Genomic DNA, 21,561 nt, shown 5'->3' with positions numbered 1-21,561 from the left:
GGTGGTAACCCTAGAACAACGGTGAGCTTTGTAGGGGAAGACTTTGTTCCTGCCAGCCGGCTCCAGCTGGTTTAATTTTGCCCTAGAGCCACGCAGTATTACCGGAGCCTTGATGTTTTGGCTCTGTGAAATGACTTTTCCCCAAAATTATGCAGAATTGCTCCCAACAACGTTTTCTGTTTCTTTTAGAGTTGAGAAAGTTACCAATCCTTCACAGATCTGACACTTTATTCTCATTTCTTCTAGATTTTACTTGATATGATGTTTATATTTAACACCAGTCCATTTGGTGTTTCTTTTTGCAGTGTGTGGCTAAGATACAGATCTGAGTTAATTTCCTCCACAATTACTGTCTCATTATCCCAACACTATTCAAAGGAAGTGTCCTTACCTGAGAGTTTAAGAACACTTACAATGTCATATGATGAGTTTATTTAGCGGAGTCTATTTCTGGAGTCTCCATTTTGTTCACTACTGTTTTTTTTTTCTTCTTTTTTTAGCCAGAAATACATTGTATTCCCTCCCACTTTTGTGAAAAAAAGACACTGATTTATGAGAGTTAATTATCCAAGGATCTTACAGTAGAGTCCTATTATAATATTTTGGATGTTTTGGGGGAAACTTTAATAGATAACAAATTCATACTATGATATTATATATACTATATTTAATAGATAAAATCACTAATTTTATTAATGTGCAACTGATGCATGCTCCTTGTAAAGCTTTTGTTAAAATTTTTGAGATCTGGTTTACTTAGAACTGACCTCTTTAACGTTTATAATTCAATGGCTTTTGCATATTCATAAATATGTGTGCTCAATGCCATAATTAATTCTAAAACATTTTCATTACCCCTCCCCTCAAGAAATTACACTTAGCAGTCACCAGCCCTTGCTGTCCAATGCTTCTACTGCTTTAGCCCTGGGCAATCACTAATCTACTTTCTACCAGCCTATTTCTGACATTTCATATAAATAGATTAATACACTATGTGGTCCTGTATGACTGACTTCTTTCATTCAACATAATGATTTCAAGGATCATCTGTGTTACAACGTGCATCACTATAGCATTTCTCTTTATTGTCAAATAGTATTCCAACATATGGATTCTATTTGTTCAGTCATCACTGGAACATTTGAGTTTTTCCACTTGTCCATTGAGGGACTGACAATGTGAAATTTGTGTACCTGTTTTTATATTGATATACATGTATTTTGCTTGCTTTTTTGTTTGTTTTTTTTAACCAGGAATTAAACTCAGGGCTTTGTGCTTGCCAGGCACGTGCCATGCGGCTGAGCTACATCCGTGGCCCTTTTTATGTTATGTTTTATATATGCCTAGGAGTGAATCACTGGATCAGATTGTAATCAGAACATGAGTTTTAATTTTTACTAATAGTCTGTTATGGTTTGTGTTTAGATGTCCCCCCAAAGCCTCAAACAGATAAGGTAGGATTTTCTTTTTCAGAGGTAGTTGAACCTGAAATGTGTGATAGGATTAAGGACGTGTGATTACTAAACCACGTGTGATCGGTTTGGCACTGCCCTAATCCCAGAAGTCTGAATGAGATAAAAGGGTAGAAAGACACTGCCAGACTCCCTCATTGTCTGCTTTTTAATTTTTTTTTTTTTTTTTTTTGGTACAGGGATCAAACTCTGAACCTTGCACCTGCGAGGTAGGCAGTGAAACCAGAGCTAAATCCCCACCCACCTCATTGTCTTTCTTACCTTGTGTTCTCCATACTGTTTCTCCTCCGTGATGCCTGTTTGCCATGCCAGCCAATTATGGACTGAAATCTCTACAAACTTTAAGCTGAATAACCTCTTTCCCTCTAACTTTGGGTGTCAGGTATTTTGTCTCAGCAAGGAGAGAAAAGTAACTAACACACTGTCTTCATGCTTACTGAGATAATCCTTTTTTTTTGGTACTAGGGATCGAACTCGGCTCCTTGCGTTTGCAAGGCAGGTGGCAGAACCACTGAGCTAAATCCCCAGCCCCATGACTATTGATATAATCTTGATTTCCAGTTGGGCAATTTAGCAAGATGCTATTTTAAAATAAAAAATAGGGCCTCGGATGTAGCTCAGCAGTGTCACTCCTGCCTGGCAAGTGCAAGGTCCTGAGTTCCATCCCCTACCATTAAAAAAAAAAAAAAAAAAAAAAAAAAAAAAAAAAAAAAAAAAAAAAAAAAAAAAAAAAAAAGAAGAAGAAGAAGAAAGAAAGAAAGAAAAGAAAAAAGGGCTGGGGATACAGGTCAGTGGTAGAGTGCTTGGGCTCAATCCCCCAGTATGGCCAAAAAACAATCAAAAAAAGGTGTAGCATTTTATATTTTATATCTAAAATATTCATGAAGGCCTAATTTCTGGTTTTAGAAAGGTTACCTTTCCCCAAGTGAAGCCTGATCTCTCCTTCCTAAGCTTTGCTTTTCTATGGATAAACTGGTACCAGAGTTTGAGGAAGGCGGGAAGATGGAGAGGGCAGGAAAGGTATGGGCGGCCAGTTGACTATGCTGAGTTGTACAGCAGTGCGTTTGGAGCTCATCCTCGTCAAGTCGATGACTCCTGCCTCGTTTAGCCCACGGGCTATGGCTCTGATTCTCAGCTTGGGACTTGATGTGGTGAAGTCTGAACAAAGCAAAACACTAAAAGATTACCCAAAGAGGATGTGGAGAGGAGGCAGGAGAGGTCACTGTCACAAGTGGGAAGGACCCTTGGTGCTTGTCTTTTTACTGGATGGGAGCCCTCCTCTACTTTCTGTTCTCAGTACTGGTCAGAGAAATGTGTCGTGGGGGTAAATCCCTTCCCCCAGCCCTTCAACACACATCCTAGCAAAGAGGAGCCAGAGTTCTGCTGTCAGAAGGGAAGGCAAGCTAGTAATGCTCCCTAAAAACTAGATTTAAAGTATCAGCCCAGGGCCGGGGATTTGGCTCAGTGGTTCCACTGCATGCCTTGCAAGCACAAGGGCCTGAGTTCAATCCCAGGTACCCAAACAAAACAAAAAGTAACAGCCCAAGGCAGCTACCTTTACAATTTCACCAGCATCTGGGACTTCGAGGTGGTGGAAAGTGGGCCAGGGGAGGCCAAGGCAGGTAGATGCCACTACTTCATTACAGCTCTCGTGAGGCACTTGTGGGCAGGTTTGGGCCCTGTCTCACTAAGTCATCCGATGTGTCAAGGAGGTGGACACAGGACGTGCTGCCCACCCCTACCCAGAAACACTTGCTGCCCTGGCTGCAAGAAGTGTAGAGATGGTCCAGAGGCAGGAAGTTTCCTTTCCATAAACCAGTGAGTCCGGGGGGTGCTATCTTCCCAGGGCTAGAGATTAGAGAGAGACAATGGACAAGTGTTCATTGAAAGGTCTCCTTGAGAAATGCAGGAGATGGAAAGAGCATGGAAACAACCTAAATGTCCAACACCAGGGGACTGGTGAACTGACAGGACAGCCACACCTAGGACACGATGCAGTCACTAAATACATCCTGAAGATAACTGTTCACTCACCTGGAAGATGAAAAAAAAATGCAAGAGCAACAGATTCGGCCAGGCGTGGTGGCGCACGCCTGTAATCCCAGCACTTGGGAGGCGGACGCAGGCGGATCGCTGTGAGTTCGAGACCAGCCTGGGCTACATAGTGAGTTCCAGGTCAGTCTCAACTACACAGTGAGACTCTGTCTCAAAAAACTAAAAAAAAACAAAAACAAAAAACAAAAAACAAAACCAAACAAGCGATTCAACAGTATCATCCCATTGTTTGGTGTAAAATGGGATGAGGACAATAGCACCAACTCCCAGGGCATTAGAGGGTTTCACTGATTAATATAGGCAAAGTGCTGAACAGTACCTGGAGCAGCAGGTGCTGACCTTCCTTTAAGTATTCAGTTCCATTATTCTGACCTTAGGGTGTAGAATATATGTAGTGTTTCAAAATTGTTCAGATTTTCCAAAGACACAAAATTACAAAAACAAACCAAACCACCTTCAATGTGTCTAAGGCAACAACGCAGCATGGAGCTCATTAGTATTTCCTCCACGAAACAAATATTTACACTAAGTGGGAGAGCTAAAGACTACCGGAAACATCACATCTGTTTGGATGGGGGTGGGGCACAGCCAAACAAGTGGTTACAAACTTTAAAACAAAAACAAGAAGAAAGAGCTTTGCGTCTGCAGAGGTTTTTATTTTCAGGAATTGCAGAAAAGAGACTATGGACCTGGGCGTATCCAAATGTCTAGAAAGCCGAGGCATTGTATTGTTATTGTATTGTTATGGTGCTGTTGCCAATGCGTGAGATCGCAGGTTATTTTTATTTTTGCCGATTGACTTTGCTATATTTTGATTTTCCTGCAATGAATATGCATTCTTCTTTTTGCCTATATTTCTTAAAATTTAATACATACAGATGATGGAATACAAATCTAACAAAAGTAGGATATTTCCCTGCTCAGTGGACCTCAGAAAGATCAGAGTTGGCACTGGATTCACAATTCTTGCTTGTACCTTTCAGGAAATAGTTTTCTGGGAAAGCAGGGTACAGTACATGAGATGGAATGGGGTTTCAAGTCCTCGTTATGTGTCGTTAAACTCATCTCAGCCAACACAGCCAATAGCCAGAAAGATCAAACCCGCTGGAACCTTAATTCCTCATCAGGAGCTTCTCCATTCTCTCTCCTGATAAGGTTGTGTCGGTTTTATATTAAGGTATAAAAGAACAAGAACAGCAACAATAAATGGAAAATCAATAGTGAGACTGTGGGGAGAAGTGAGAGAGGTCTGTGGACAGCGTGAAGCCGGGAAGGAGGAGCTTGCGCTGGAGGGCAAGGATCATGGGAAAAAGAAGCAGGTGAAAGGACAGGAATGAAGAAGCAGAGGGTTTAACTGGGACAAGAGCAGGAAGGAGACAGTGTTGGGCCAAGTTGTGGTCCCGTGCAGCAAGAAGTAACTGTTCAAGCCAGTGGTATAGCTCAGGGGAGGCCAAGACTCAGGAGCAGAAGTGTCCTGGAGTAAGTGGACACCTGCTGAGTTCTGGAAGGTGTGAAACAGGGCCTTGCTGGTTCAGCTGTTTGGGCACTTGAACAATTTGAGGAAAACTATTAAAAGGACATAAACTACATAGCATAGTATAGCTATTACCTGTTTTAAATTACCCCCACACATACACACAGCCTGTGGTACTGGGGAATCCATCCTAGGGCTCATCACATTGAGCTACCTCTCCAGTCCTTTTTTATTTTTTATTCCAAAATAAGGTCTCACTATGTTGCCCAAGCTGGGCTTGAACTTGTGACTTGCCAGCCTCAGACTCCCAGAGCACTGGGATTACAGGCCTGTGTCACTGCGTACAGCACCCTATTGCTTATTTTGAGTCATAGCTCTTGCTGGATACAGACTGATTGATTAGATTTGGCAGATTCCTCCCAGAGGATTAGCAAGACTTGGACAGGGAGGTGACCTGAAGCCAATGGAAATCACAAAAGAGGAGAGTGGGGAAAGACCTGTAGAATTTCTAAACAAAAAATACAAAAGGAGGGCTGAGGATTCAACTCAGAGGTGCTGCCACCTGCCTTGCAAGTTCATGGTCCTGAGTTCGATCCCTGGTACCAAAAAAAAAAAAAAAAAAAAGGGGAGCTTTTGATTAGTCAGGTCATGTGTGGGTTGTCAAGGACACTGAAAGGTAGAAAATGCCAGGTGAGGGGCTGGGGATTTAGCTCAGTGGTTCCGCTGCCTGTCTGGAAAGCTCAAGGACCTGAGTTCGATCCCTAGTTAAAAAAAAAAAAAAAGCCAGTTGAAGTTATCATTTATTCACAACATTTACATCCCCAAACTGCTTGACCAGAATTCTGCTTTTTGGGAAAGCAGCTCAACAGCTGGCAGCATGCCTGCCTGGCAAGAGCAAGGTCCTAAATACAATCCCACGTACCACACAAAAAAAGGAAGAAACAAAGAAAGAAAGAAAGAAAGAGAAGGAGGAAGAAAGGATGAACCAGACTTTTGACCTGACCATGGAGTGGACAGAGGTAGGTGATGGTAGTCTGCACCAAGATAGGGGTTATCAGAACTAGTTTATGAATTTTAGTTTTGTAAACATTAAAATGTAAGTATCTAGTAAGCGATCAAGAGATATTCCTCGTGAATCTGTGAGAGAAAATCAGGTTGGGATTATGGAGTTTAGAGCCGGAAGTATTTGGACAGTAAATAAATGTGGATTTCTGGAAGAGATCATCCAAGGACAGTGTATGGACTGAAAGGTGGAATTGTGGGAGACACCCAAGTACATAGAGTGAGCAACACAAGATGGTCCACAGGAAAAACAGTGAGGGTTAGGGATTTAGCTCAGTGGCGCCGCATCTGCCTGGCAAGTGCAAAGTTCTGAGTTCATTCCCCAGTACCGCAACAACAACAAAAGAAAAGACAGAATGAGGCCAGAGAGATTGAAAAGGAATCAGGAGAGATGGATTCCCAGAAGTCAGAGAATAAGAGACTACAGTCTCAGATCAACAGATTGATACGACTCAGCCATGAAATGAAAGAGAAGGATGGAGGGAGATTTGAAAATGTTTAAATAACAGTGGGATAGAGTGTCTGGAGAAACCAATGAAGACAGAAGAGACACAAAGTCCCCAAACTATCTTGTTTGGTCATGATGAGGATGTGGTTTATTAATCCCTTACTATATGTCAGATACCATGCTATAGCTTTAGGTAGTTTTAAGAATTTCGTTATGGGAATTTTCACATAGGCACAAAAATAGAAATATAATGTAATAAAATCTCATGTTTTCATCATTCATTCATATTTAATGAATATCAACAATTTGCCAATCTTGTTCAAACTAAAAAAAGAAATTTAAAATGTATTAGGCCAAGAGATTTGAAAATTTATTTTATTTATTTATTTTTTTGGTACCAGGGATCGAACATGAAAATTTATTTAAAAAATAAATACCAAGGTCATTAAATACATCTCAACAAATTTGAAATACAGAAGTCATACAAAGTATTCTCTCAGACCATAAGGGAATTAAACTAGAAATCATTAACAGAAAGACATTTGGAAAATTCCAACATGGACATTACACAACATACTTATGAATAGCACACAGTTGAAAAAGAAGTCTCAGAGAAGTTTTAACAATATTTTAAACTAAATGAAATGAAAATACAACAGCAAAATTTGTGGGATACAGCAACAACAGTGTTTATAGGGAAAATTATAGCATAATATGTATATAGTATAAAAGAAGAAAGATCTAAAGTAAGTAGTCTAAGCTTCCACTTTGGAATTGTTTTTTCCTTTTGGGATGGGGGATCAAATTCAGGACCTTGCACTTGTCAAGTAGGCATTGCGCCACTGAGCTACATCCCCAGCCCTCCACTTTGGGGAAATTAGAGAAAGAGCAGTTTATTGACATCAAAGGATAATAAATGAATGTTATAAACAAAGTCTATGCCTACAGATTCGATAATTTAGATGGAATGGACTACTTCCTTAAAAGATATAAACTATTACAAGTCACCCAAGAAGAAATGGATAATCTGAATAGGCCTATATCTGTTTAAGTCATCTAGTGAACCATTAACAACCTTCCAAAACAGAAACCATCAGCTCAAATGAATTCACTGATTAATTCTACCAAGACTTTAAAGAAGAAAACCTAGCTGGGTATGGTAGGGCATGCCTGTAACCCCAGCATTTGGGAGGCTGAAGCAGGAGGATTGTCATGAGTTCAAGACCGGCCTGGGGTTTCATTGTGAGTTTAAGGCGAACCTGGACTACATAGCAAGACCCTGTTCTCAATAAAACAAGACTCAAAACAAAAAACAACAAAAAAGAAACCATATGAATTCTCTAGAATCTTCTTTCAGACAATAGAAACAGAGGGAACATTTCTTTACTCAATTCATGAAGCCAATAGTATCCTAATATTAAAACCAGTTAAAGACATTAAAAGAAAGGAAAACTACAGATCAATTATTTATCATGGACACAGATGCAAGAATCCTTATTAAAGCATTAGCATATTGACTCCCATAATATATCTAAGGAATTATACACCATGGCCAGGAGGCATCTTAGGTATACAAGAGTAGAGTAGTTCAATGTTCAAACATCACGTAAAGCAATCCAATCCATCACATCATTTGGCTAAAGGAGAAAACCTACGCAATCATATTGATAGATGCAGAAAAAGTTTAGACAAGATCCAATATTTATCCATTATTAAAAAAACTACCAACAAATTAAGATCAGAGGGAACTTCTTCAACTTGATAATGTGTTTTGATATACTTTTTTTTTTTTTTTTGGTACCAGGGATTGAACTCGGATCCTTGTATTTGGTGAGGCAAGTGGTGGGGAACCACTGAGCTGAATCTCCAGCCCCCCTCTTTTTTTGTTTTTTTGAGGCAGGGTCTCCATTTGTAGTTCAGGCTGGCCCTGAACTCACTATGTAGGCCCAGGCTGGCCTTGAGAGATCCTCCTGCCTCAGCCTCCAGAGTGCTGGGATTACAGCCGTGCACTACTGTGCCCAGCTGATAGTGTGTTTTTATTTGTTTCTGGTTTTGTTGTTGTTGTTGTTTTTGAGAAAGGGTCTCACTATGTAGTTGACACTGACCTGGAACTCACTACGTAGCCCATGTTGGTCTCGAACTCACAGCAATCCTCCTGCCTCAGCCTCCCAAGTGCTGGGATTATAGGCATGCGCCATCATGCCCGGATGATAGTGTGTTTTTAAAAGCCTACAGATAGCTTCTTAGTTAATGGGGGTAAACTATATCCATTCTCCCAGAGATCAGGAACAGGCAAGGATGTCTCCTTTTACTAGTCCTATACTATATTGAACTGGATATCCTAATAAAGTAAAAAGAAAAAAAAAGGTTTACAAACTGGTAAGGAAGAAATAAAACTCTTTGTTCATAGGCGACATGATTTTCTGGGTAGAACAATCTCAGCAATTGAAAAAAACACCATTTCCTAGAATTAATAAATTAGATTGTAAGATACAAAGTTAATATACAAAAGAAAAAATATGTAGGTGTAAATCTAACACACATACACACACACACAATCTCTGTGAGAAGAACTACAAAGCTCTGATAAAACAAATCAACAAAGTTCTAAATAAATGGAAATATTCCATGTTCATGAATTAGAAGACTCAATATTGTCAAGATATTAATTCTTCTCAACTTGATCTACAGATTCAATTCAATTCAAATCAGTAATCCAGCAAGTCATTTTGTGGAAACTGATACTAAAATTTACACACAAAGAGAAGAGACTCAAATTAGTCAAGTCAAACTATAAAAACAAAGTTGACACTACCTGGCTTCAAAACTTACTCTACAGCTAGAGTAATCAAGCTTTATATTTATCATTACAATGTGGTACTGACAAATAGACAAATCAATGGAAGAGAAGAGTCCATGGACCCATGCAGATATAGTTAATTGGTCTTTGACAAAAGAAAAATGACAATTTAATGGAGAAAATATAGTCTTTTGAACAAATGATTCTGGAAAATTGAACATTCACAAGCAAAAACAAATATAAAAGTGAACAAACAAAAAATACTTCCACAACTAATTCAAACACAAACCATATACCTTTTTTTTTTTTTTTCTCACTTTTCTTTTTTGGTACTGGGAACTGAATCCAGGGCCTTGCACTTGCTGGGCAGGCGCTGCACCGCTGAGCGACATCCCTGGCCCAAAACTATATACCTTTTACATAAAGTAAAATAGAGATAGATCTAAACAAAAAACACAAAACCATAATAATTCTAGAAGAACATAAGAGAAAATGTAAGTCACCTCATGTTTGACTTTTTTAGACAGATGATCAAAAATGCAATTCATGAAAGAAAACATTTGCAAGGTGATAATTTGAGCTTTACTAAACCAAAACATTATGTTCTACAAAAGACACTTTTCAGACAATGAAGCAACAGGCCACAGATTAGAGAAAATATTTTCAAAATACATATCTGCTAAAAAGGACTTGGGTCCAAAATATACAAAGAGCTCTCAAAATTCAGTAGTAAGAAAGCAATCTTATTAAAAAAAAATGGACCAAAGGCCTGAACAGACATCACCAAGGAGGTATAGATGGCAAAGAAGTAAATGACAACATACTCAAGATGTCAAACAAGTAGACGACAAGATATTCAACACCACGTATCAGTAGGGAACCACAAATCAGCAACACTAAAATACTGCTACGAAACTCAAAAATCTCAAATCTCAAATGCTAATAACACCAAATGCTCGTGAAGATGTAGGGAGCAGGAATTCTCACTCACTGTGGAAGAGATACAGAATGGTCCGGCCACTTCAGAAGCCCCATTTGGCAGTTTCTTACAAAGATAAACATAATCTGGTCATATACTTCATCAACTTTGCTCCTAGGTGTTTACCCAAATCAGTTGAAATTATGTCTGTGTAAAAACCTTCACACAAATGTTCATAGTAGCTTGAACCATAATCACTGAAGACTAGAAACAGCCAAGATGACCTTCAGTTGCTAATTGGATAAACTATGGTATAGCTATTCAATAGGATGTTATAAAGCAGTAAAGAGAGATGAGCTCTCCAGCCATGAAGATGGTTGGAGGAACCCAGATATGTATTACTAGGCGAAGGAAGCCAGTCTGAGTAGGCTACAGACCATGACATTTAGGGAAGGAGACTGAAATGCTTAGCTCTTGCCAGGAGTTCCCTGGTGCAGGGGTAGGGACAATAAGCGAAGCGCGTGTTTAGTGTGAGGAAGTGATTCTGTGTGATACTGAAATAGTGCACACATGACATCATGCATATGCACAAATCTACAGATGAGTGTCATTCAGTGACGCGCAAGCTAAACTGTAGACCTTAATTAATGCACTGTATAGTAATGGTCTGTAGTCATAGCTGATGTTTGGGTTTTTTTAGTGTTTATTTATTTATTTATTTTCCTCATGGAGTTTATTGATACATTTTAGGTGTACAGTACAGTTACATTCATCATTGGGATCTTGTACCTTTACATGACAGGTCTTGGTTCTCATCTTTTCCCCTTGTCTCTGCCCTCCAGTCACCCCCTCCTCCCCTCCCCCTTTACAAATACTTTATTTCCATTTTTTCATTTTCTCATATTTTTTTCTTATGTTTTACACTAGTGCAATATGTGGTGGGCAGTGCAGGTAGGATGCAGCAGAAGGGAATATGTAAAAACTTGGACTATCTGATCAGATGTTTCATACATACAAACTTCTTTTAATGATCTATTAATTAGCCGGGCGTGGTGGCGCACGCCTGTAATCCCAGCAGTCAGGAGGCTGAGGCAGGAGGATAGCTATGAGTTCGAGACCAGCCTGAGCTGCATAGTGAGTTTCAGGTCAGTCTCAACTACATAGTGAGTGAGACCCTGTCTCAAACAGCCAAAAGACAAAACAAAGCAAAAAATCTATTAATTAAAAAACATAGGCTAGGCCTGGTGGTGCACACCTGTAATCTTAGCATTTGGGAGTCTGAAGCAGGAAGATCACAGTGTGTTCAAGGCCAGCCTGGGCTCCATAGTGAGTTCAAGGCCAGGCTGAAGTACATGACACAGTCTCAAAAAAAATCCAAAAACTAAAAATTTAAAAATTAAAAGCAGAGTCGGGCACAGGGCGCTGTGGTTCAGTGGCACAGCACTTGTGCAGCATGTGAAAGACCTTGTGTTTGATCCTCAGCACAGAAAATAAATACATGAACAAAACAGGATGTGGACCACTGGATGTGGCTGAGCCCAGCTAGGTGCACATTCAGTATTAAATAGCTAGGCGATTTCATGATTCTGCTTCCCTTTCAGGTAGGTGTGTAAATAAATCTGTCAGGTGGAACTTCCTGAAAAGCTCTGAAAAGGAGATCAGATAGGCGGCAAATGCCATTCTGTCCCTTCCCTACTCTGTTTCCTCTGTGGAAAAGAGGAAAAGATACACGACTGGCACTTTAGCAGCTATCTGGGAGGATGAAAAGTACCTCATCAAGAGGGTGAAAGCCACTGGTAAAGATATCTGAGCCAAGGATAAAAGAAGGTTGGTCCCCTGATGAGCACTGTGCCTCTGTGCCAATCCTGGGACTACTGCATCAGACCTCTTAATTATTCGTTTATTTATTTATTTGAGACAAGACCTCACTTTGTAATGCAAACTGGTACTTGAGCTCACTATTTGGCCCAGGGTGGCCTGAAACTCATGGCAACCCTCTTGCCTCAGCCTCCCAAGTGCTGGGATTATAGGTGTGTGCCACTGTGCCTGGCCAGACCTCTTTTATAAAAAGAAATGAACTTATCTCTTACTTAAATTTCTGTTATTTATATCTATGTTACCAGCAAGTAAACACAATTCCAACCTTATATAAAATCATACATATAGCACAAAAATAAACAAGTAGGACCTAAATAGTCCAAAACCAAATTCATACGAGAACTTAATATAAATAAAAATATTTCATTTGGAGAGGGAAAGATGGTTTATATCATATATGGTGCTAGCAGAACTAGCTGTCCATCTGGAAGAAAATAGAGTTACACTTCTACCCCACTTTCTGTGCAAAAATAAACTCCAGATGGATTAAGAATATAAATGTGAAAAATAAAAATTAGATATAAGAAATTATTTATAAAATTGTAAAGAAGGCCTTGAAACAAAAGATGAAACCCAGAAACCCTAAGAGTCACTATTTAAAAATAATAGTCACATATTCCCTTTTAAAATTAACATTTTGTGTGTAGTGAGAGAAACTATAAACAAAATCAAAGGACAAATGATAGATTACATACTTCAAATGCAAATAACAAAGGTTGAAATTTGTACCTCAGCTCCTACAAATGTAACCTCAGTGCCTACGAATCAATAAAAATAACAATAAAAAAGACAATCATTCTGGCTGGGGATTTAGTTCCTTGATTCCACTGCCTGCCTCTCAAGCACAAAGTCCCGAGTTTGATCCCCATTACCAAAAAATGTAATCGTAGGTAATATGAAAGGATTCTCAACCTCACTGATATTCAGAGAAATGCCAATTAGTACAACAATTAGTAAAGCATTTTTGATCCATTAGGTTGTCAAAAATAAAAAAAAAACACAAAAAGATTGGTGAGATTATCAAAATGGGTATGGAATGTGAATTTCTACATCCTCTGTGGAAAGTATGAAAATAATTTATATTTTTAAACGCATATATGTATTGACCCAGCAGTACCACTTTTTGTAACTTGTCTTATAAAAGACAAGCAACAGTGGGGCTGGGGATTTAGCTCAGTGGTTCCACCGCTTGCCTCACAAGTTCAAGGTCCCGAGTTTGATCCCCAGTACAAACAAACAAACAAAAAAAGACAAGCAATAGTACATCAAAAGATATCAAGAAAAATTATTGTAGCATGGTTTTGTAGGGGCAAAAAGATACCCCAGATCCAAAGAAAAAAACTTAACTTCCATCAGTAGAGACTTGGCATATTAAGACTCAGCTGTACTATTGAGTATTATGCAACTCTTAAAAGAACGAGTTAAATATTTATGTACTGACCTAAAACCATTTCTGGGTTAAGTGATTTTTGTTGTTGATGTTCTTAGATTCCACTGGAGGACAATGAAGTTTTAAGCCAGAAACAATTTGCCTCTCACCTGTATGAAAAGAGTCACACGTGAAAGTTAAGTTAATTGGCATCATATTTCTGATTTATCTCTGCGAATCTTTAGCATTCTTTTGCGTAGCACCTGAGGCACAAGCCAGTGAGGCAGCCTGTGCCTTGGGCTGGAGTGAGTGGTCCTCGGTGAGGGAGGAGCCGCTCCTCATATAGAGTAAGCCCCACCCCGACAGGGGGTACCATACGTTCAAGACAAAACACACAAAAGCACGCATCTAAAGGCACTGGAGTGCAACCAAAAGTGGACAGACACTAGAGGAATGAACTCTTGGAAGAAGGAAATAGCATCAGATTTTTAAACGTTTGTAGCTTTTTGCCAGAGAACAAGCCCAGTTGGGGGCTGTCTTGAAAAATCCTGGGATGTAGCCACTGAAAAGGAAGGAGGTCATCTCAGCAAGAGTAAACCAAGACAGGTACAGTAGATTGCTTCCCTGGACATTGTAGCAAAACTTGAAGAGACCTGGATTCTATTATACCTCTGAACAGTTTGCTTTAAGCAGACAGTTATTTGGACTCAAACTGAAAACTCCATGTACTCTGCTATGGTGGCCAGAAGCAGAAATTTCTTTCTAGTTTTTCAGCATTTAGTGGGCAACTTGCAATCGTCCCTGCCCAGGTTTTGAAGTGGACCAGGGATTTGGATAGTTAATACAGGAGTGTTGAGTTTGCTACTTTCTGTCCACCATGAACTGTTGCCCTCCTGCTTTGGAGCCAGCTGATTACAGACTGAAACCTCTATGAACTGAAGGCCAAATAAATAAAATTTTCCTCATTTAACTTTGAGTGTCATGTATTTTGTCTCAGCAGTGAGAAAAATTACTAAGATAAACTCTGATTCCAAAAACTGATAAGACAAAAGTACCAATGTCTCCAATGATCAGGGATGCAAAAATCCTTAGCAATATATTAGCCAATCAACAATGTAGTAAAAAGCCAATCCATCATGACCAGGGAAGGGATTGGAGTTGGGTTAAGATCAATCTCTCCATGAGCTGGTGACAGATTTATAGGGGAAAACTACAGAGTCAAAGCATTAGATCAATAAAACAGTTTATCGGTAGAGAAAAAACTAGGTGGTAAGGTACAACAAAAAGCACCAGGCTAAGAATTAGGACCGAGGATTCTGGTCCTGGTTCTGCCTTCAGCTCAAAGTATATTAGGAAGTTCACTTTACTTCCTGTGCCTTAGTTGACATGTGTGAGCACAGGGTCTTTGTCACATCTAACACTTTAGGAGGTCAAGTCCTAGCGTCTTCATCACAGCTGTGTGGCTTTCTGCTTCAGCACTTCAAAAGATAGAAGTAGAAAATGTGTAAGAAAATGCTTTCATGCATGAATGAAGGCACCATTCACACAGGACTAAAATGCTAAGCCCCGCCCCCCAGCACGCACATGTCCACAGGAAGTACTTTTATTTTTATTTATTTATTTTTCTCATTGAGTTTATTGGTACATTTTAGGTGTACAATACAGTTACATTCATCATTGGGATCTTGGGCCGGGGATTTAGCTCAGTGGTTCTGGTGCCTGCTTCACAAGTGCAAGGACCCGAGTTTGATCCCCAGTATCAGAAAAAAAAAAAGAAAGAAAATATAAATCATTGGGATCTTGTACCTTTACATGACATGTCTGGTTTTCATTTTTTCCCCCATACCACTGCCCACCCTTCACCTTCTCCTCCCTTCCCTATTTACAAATACTTTATTTCCATATTCTTAAATTTTTTCTTTTCCTTAATTTCCTCTTCCCTACCCTTCCCACTTCCCCTACACCTTTAGCCCTTTTCTTTCAGGAAGTACTTTTAAATGAACTCTCTGGAAGGCATCCAGTGTGTCACTGTACTCTGGAAAGATCATGGACTTTGGGTTCAAACTGACCTGGTTTTTTGTTTTTGCTTTTAATCACAGTTCTGCTACCTGCTGAATGACGTTAGAAAAATTACCTACCACCATGGACTTTCAGTTTCTTCATCTATGACTTGGAGGCAATACCTGTGTTGCAGAACTATTGTGAGAACTAAGTGACATAACATAAGAAAGCTCAGGAGTTATAGCTGGTGTCCAATAAATGCTAGGTCCCATTCCCTTATCAGTAAAGAAATAAGATTAGTCGCATATAGCAAAACACCCATACGTATAACTCATACAAGACAGACATGTATTTATTTCTCTTTCAGGTAAAGGAAGTCTAGGATAGGAAACCTGGAACTCATTCGGAAAATCTGTGGTCAGTACGGAACCAGGCTCTGCCCATTTTTCTGTTGTACCATCCTTAATGTATGACTTCCATCTCCATGGTCACCTCATGATCTAAGAGGCCTGCTGGATCTCCAACCATCCTAATTTACATTCCAGGCAGGAACTAAAAGAGAGTGAGGCAAAACATGTATCTGCCAGAAGAATTAAGCTGCTTATAAAGAACTTTTCTAGACACCCTCCGAATGGCTCCTACTTGCATCTTATTGGCCTCCTCTATTCTGTAAGAGAGGATGGAGAGGGCCAAGGATATAGCTCTGGTACGGCACCTGCCTGGCAAGTGCGAGGCCCTGAGTTCAATTCCCAGTACCAAAAGTAAATTAATAATTTAAAAAGGGGGAGATGGAGAATGCTGTCTTTTACTGAGATACATTGCTACTTCCAAATAACATTGGGATTCTGTTACTAAAAAACAAGAGAGAAAAGACATTTTCGGCAACCAGTGATCTCTGAGACACTCCCACTCCTTGTCACTAATGTTGCTTTTGGATTGGGGATCTGGACCCAGGAAATGGCTGGAAGGACTTCCAAATCCCAACACACAACGAGGAGGCAGCTCTTGGGCAGTGAATGGATTGGAAGTTAAAACCCAGCTGTAATGCTTACTAACCAAGAGACCACGAATCAGGCAAATTACCTTAATAGAGTCAAATAGCAATTGTCTAATATTTTGTCTCTGAATTTGAGATCTGGAGATGGGAATGGCATTGTCATTGTTTAAAATGGCCCAAGTATGGTCTCCTGAGATGTGGCAGAAGTTTCAAAGGGAATGACCATTTTTGTGGATAGAGAAGAGGACCGCATTTTTGCTGGAGAGCTGACCTAGGCTTTTTTTTTTTTTTTTTTTTTTTGGTATCAGGGATGAACTCTGGACCTTGTACTTTCAAGGCAGGTGGCGGAACCACTGAGCTAAATCCCAGGCCCTGAACTAGGCTTTATTTGCAAAGCTATTTGCTCCTAAAAAGCTGTAAATGCCCCAAATTGCATGCATTAGGTTTTAAGATGATGCCCTGCTGGGCTGGACTGAAACTGCCTGGAGCAGGTAAAAAGGACAGCAATGTCCATAATCCAGGGAGTCTACAGGCAAAGCCAGGCAGCTGGAGCCCAGAGCTCATTTTCTCTGGCCCCATGTGTGTTGGCCCAACTGCTTGTCCCTGTAATCCTTCTTTATTATACTCTCCACACCGTCCAGGTGAATGTGGCTCTGTCTCCTCAGTCTCTAGTACAAAGAAAAGAACAAGCCCTTTGAATGAAGGTGGCAGGACTGTGTGGTTTCCCAGGCCTGTAAACTGAGGCGGGTGGATCTCAAATTTGAGGCCAACCTGGGCAACTTAGCAAGACCATGTCTCCAAAAAAAAAAAAAAAAAAAAAAAAAAAAAAGTGCTGGGGATGTAGCTCAGTGTGAAGGCCCTGGGGTTCAATCCCCAGTGAAACAAACAAACAAACCCTCACAAACAACCAACAGCCTTGAACTTCCACTGAGCCCTGTGCTTAGCACTAGAGACAGCATTTGCTTGCGTGTGTGTGTGTGTGTGTGTGTGTGTGTGTGTGTAAAAGAGATATAGCCTCCAGGGGTTGATGGCCTTGGGATGTTGACAGGGAGGGAGGCAGGGAGGAAGGTGTGCTGGGATGGCCCTTTCCTGATGTGAGTGTTCTGTGGTAGCAGGGCAGTCTTGGAGGAACAGGGGATCTCATAAGTGACTGAGAGCTACTGTCCTTCCCACTTGCCATAAGGTGACAGTAACATGGGCTAGTAGTAATTTATGAGGCGTTCGGGTCACACAGCAGGGCTGCTGTACATTTATACCTAATCCAGAGCGTAGAAGTATGGAACCATTCCATTCACCTCTGCAATCGCTAGCTGTGTAACCTTGGGCAAAGTTATTTCACCTTGTCATTTGTAAGAGAAGTGTCTGCTGTTAGACCTTCTCACAGGACAGTTACGAGAATTTGGGTGGATTAAGCACATACAGTATACCATGTTCCTCCAGCTCTGCTTTTTTTCCTGCAAGTGAGGCTTGGATACCAAGGGAAAAGGGTCTGGTTCCCATGTCTGAGAAATTAAGAAATAAATATTAAGGATGGAACAAACAGGAATTTCTCCCCCATCCTATCCTCTTCATTAAATGACACAGGTCCACCTCTCTGAGCTCTTCTATTTGTCCTGTCAAACAGGACTGTAAGGCAGCAGGCAAGTCCAGATTCTTCATCCTTCTTCAAACCCATTTGATGGAGCCCTTCCCAGGACAGCTGCGCTCCTCCTGCCTCTACACCTGGCAGAGCCAGATGGACGTTCGAAACTAGAAAACACTACTTCCTCTAACATGGCCCTACCCGCTATACAAAGAAACAGGGTGGACTGCCTGGAGGACTAGTAATATCCCCGAGGCTGGGAGTTTAGGTCTCTGGGTTCTTTCTCCAGGGGAATTCCAGAGGTCAGTGCTTCTGCCCAGTGGGAGCAGAGCTTGGATGGCTGACACAGGGCCTAAGACCTTTGCCTGCAACTGGTGACTGACTTGGGACAAGCACAGTATAAAAGTGTCCTCTAGGTTAAAAGTGTCCAGATCTTCTTGGTTGGCAGACAGGACAGGGACTTCACTCTCCAACATTTGGAGTTGAAAAGAAGGGCCATGCACTGGAACGGTGGGGATGTTTGGACAGTTGGCCTCAAATGGATGAATTACCTCTGTGGGACTGGCTCTGACACAGAGCGTAGATGGCCAGGCCCGGAGGCTCGTGAAGGCTGAGGGAGGCGCAGGGAGTCTAGGTCAGTGTTAGAATTCTCACATTGTCTGAGGTGGCAGGCCTCACTGGATGTGTTAGCAAACAGAGAGCTTTGGGAGTTATAGCTGCCCACCGCCCCTTGGTGGTTTGTGGAGGGCTGCTATAAGAATTTGGAGCCCTGCTTGTCCGTTCCTGGACTCTGTCCCTGCTCCAAACTGCCAACCTTACCACCTTTCCCTCTTTCCATCTGCCAGCCATCCAGCCTCCATGGCACCAGCTTAGACTCCTGATGTCAGTCGCAGTGGCCATTTTTCTACCCAGTGGCATGCTCTCCTATCTCCACCGCTGCGAACTTTTCTTCAGAGCCCTCCTTCCTGGGCCTTCTTCTTTTTGGTCCCACCTCCCACCCCATCTTTCCTTTGAAGACCCTTCTTTCATGGTTCCTAAACACGGTCCTTTCTGATGGCTCCAACCTTCAGGCCAGGCTTTTGCTCTTTATCCCATCTTCCCATCTACACATGAAGCTTCAGTTCCAAGGGGAGGATCTTCGGCCAGGTCCTAGGCCCCCATCTCTCCTTTCTGCAAAGACAGGACATCCCCTGGTACCTCAAATCCAACACTTCCTTATTTATTTGTTTTTCAGAGGGGATCTTGTTTTGTAGTTCAGGCTGGCTTTGAACTCAGTATGTAGCCAAGGCTGGCCTCAGACTCAAAGCTATCCTGGCTCAGCCAACTGAGGGCTGGAATCACGGCATACACACCACACCCAGCTCAAATCCAGCATTTTCTTTTCTTTTCTTTTTCTTTCTTTTTTTTTTTTTTTTTTTGGTAGCAGGGATCGAACTCAGGACCTTGCACTTGGAATGCAGGTGGCAGCACCACTGAACTAAATCCTCGGCCTCTCAAATCCAACATTTTCAAAGTGAAGTGCACTGTTTCCTTACTCGGATGGCTTTTATTCTGTATGGCCTATTTTTGACATCTTATATTAGCCTTTTCTAGGCCTAGGGTTTGAATTTTCAGTTCCTATAAAGTCCTTGTTATTCCTCAATCTCAAATTTAAGGATTTCCTAGTCATCACCACTCATTTCACAAATATTTTCCAATCATATTCTCTGCAAAATTGGCTCTAGGTGCTGGAGTTCTGTGGTTAAAAGACAATACTTGGAGCTTGCCTTTGGGGGAGCTTATAGATAAATAGAGGAGACACAAATTAAAATAACTTGTGCTAAAATATCAAAACAGTTTTTTTTGTTTTTAGATAAGGTCATCTTGCCATGCTCAAGCTGGTCTTGAACTCATTAAATAGCCCAGGCTGGTCTTGAACTTGTGATGATCTTCTTGCCTCAGCCTCTCAAAGTGTTGGGATTACGGATGTGAACCACCCTGCTCAGCTATATAGTTTTTATTAAAGAATAGCATGGGGCTATAATAGTCTGTGATGCCTCACACTGTATGATAAGGGGTAGAGGCCAAGGACATCATGAATATGGAGAGTAGGTATAAGGTATCTATAGGTATAAATTTATTTCCGCTTTAGGAATCCTTAGGCCTGTAGGTAGACAGACTAACAGCCTCCCCTAAAGATGTCCATGTCCTAGAACCTGTGAATATGCTACAAGGATTAAAGTTGTACGTGGCGTTGAGATTGCTGACAGCTGAGCTTAAAATAGGGAGATTTTCCTGGATGAGTGTGGAAATCTCAGAGTATTCACTAAAGTCCTCGGCATTGGAAGAGACAGAAGAAAGCGAGAGGAAGGGATTGATGACAGAGACGGCAGGGCCAGGGAGATGTCGTGTTGCTGGTTTTGAAGATGGAAGAAGCTGACCAGTCCCAAGAAGGTGGGCAGATTTTAGAAGCTGAAAATACAAAAGAAATTAATTCTCTCCTGCTTGACAGACAGCAACCCAAGGGAACTCTTCTACTGGCAACACCTTGATTTAATCCAGTAAGACTCACCTCATGCTGATCTACAGAACTGTAAAATAATATGTTTTTGTTGTTTTATGCCACTAAATTTGTAGCAACAGTAGAAAATTTGTGGTAATTTGTAGGAACAAAAAACAAGTATAGGCCTTATCCTATTTCCATTGTTAAATCCATTTCATTTATTTATACCTAAACTTGAACCCTTACGCTCATTTCTGCAGGCTGGATTGTTGAGGACTCCATAATCGATAGTAAGATCATTTACAGAATCAGGCAATGGGAGGAGGACCGTGAGGGAGAGCAAGGGATAAGCAGAAGCCTAGCTCTGGAACCAACGGGCTGATACCGAACCTCCAGGAGCATTTAGTCTCTGTGCAAATCTGAGAAGGGAACTGGGCCACAGAGGGCAATAAATGTGACCTAAAGGACTGTTGCAACAATGTGTGTATGGCGTTTAGCACCTGCCCAGTTTAGAGCAGCATAATGCGACTGTGACAGCTATCATACATTTATCAGATGAAATTGTAATCCACGTTTGTGTGCCACGAGGAAAGCAGATCCAAGGAACCGCAGAAGGGTCACAGGAGGGTGCTCAAGGGCAACGCCAAGCCCCGGGGCCAGGTGTCTCGCCTTCCCCTTCCTGTGGGTGCAGCGGTTCAGGGACAAGCCCCAGGGGATGAGGAGGTGGCTGGGACAGCTGGTACTCTGGCAGCCCCTCCGCCCCAGGTCCCCGAGATGAGTCAGCCCTCCCTTGTCCCCTCTTTCCCCCCAAATTCCCTGCTTCTTCGGGCTGCTCTGGGGTGGCCTGGCAGGATCAGGCCTGTGCCAACGAGGTGCGGGGTACACGTGGTGCGGAGCCCCCCGTTTGTTCTCCACCCGGAGCAGGGGGCTGTGCGGGGAGCTGGCCAGCGGCTCGGCCCGGGTTCTCACTTCCCCTCCCCAACGGCCTCGGTGCAGGTGCCCCGGGGAAGCCGGACAGGCGG

The sequence above is a fragment of the Fukomys damarensis genome, unplaced genomic scaffold (assembly GCF_012274545.1).
Source record: "Fukomys damarensis isolate Sample0158 unplaced genomic scaffold, DMR_v1.0_HiC HiC_scaffold_8, whole genome shotgun sequence".
In the NCBI taxonomy this organism is placed as follows: Eukaryota; Metazoa; Chordata; class Mammalia; order Rodentia; family Bathyergidae; genus Fukomys; species Fukomys damarensis.
This window is presented reverse-complemented; position numbering follows the sequence as displayed.